The sequence below is a fragment of the Buceros rhinoceros genome, unplaced genomic scaffold (assembly GCF_000710305.1).
Source record: "Buceros rhinoceros silvestris isolate BGI_N320 unplaced genomic scaffold, ASM71030v1 scaffold210, whole genome shotgun sequence".
In the NCBI taxonomy this organism is placed as follows: Eukaryota; Metazoa; Chordata; class Aves; order Bucerotiformes; family Bucerotidae; genus Buceros; species Buceros rhinoceros.
In genome coordinates, this window is record NW_010388784.1 from 37,965 (window position 1) to 38,172 (window position 208).

A 208-nucleotide genomic window follows, 5' to 3' on the forward strand; every position below is an offset into this window, starting at 1 on the left:
TGAAAGATAAATAACCATTCCTAAAAAACTTTGAACATCGCATGTTTACAAAATGCCTACCCTAGGCAGATCTTTCCCACCGCCAAAGACGTTGGTCAAGGTAGATTGTGAAGGAATTTCTAAAGAATCCCGAGCCTTTTTCCTCACAAAACAGGGGGTGGTGGGGAGGCAGCAGCCGCCCGCTCCCCGGGGTGCTGGGGCTCCCCGT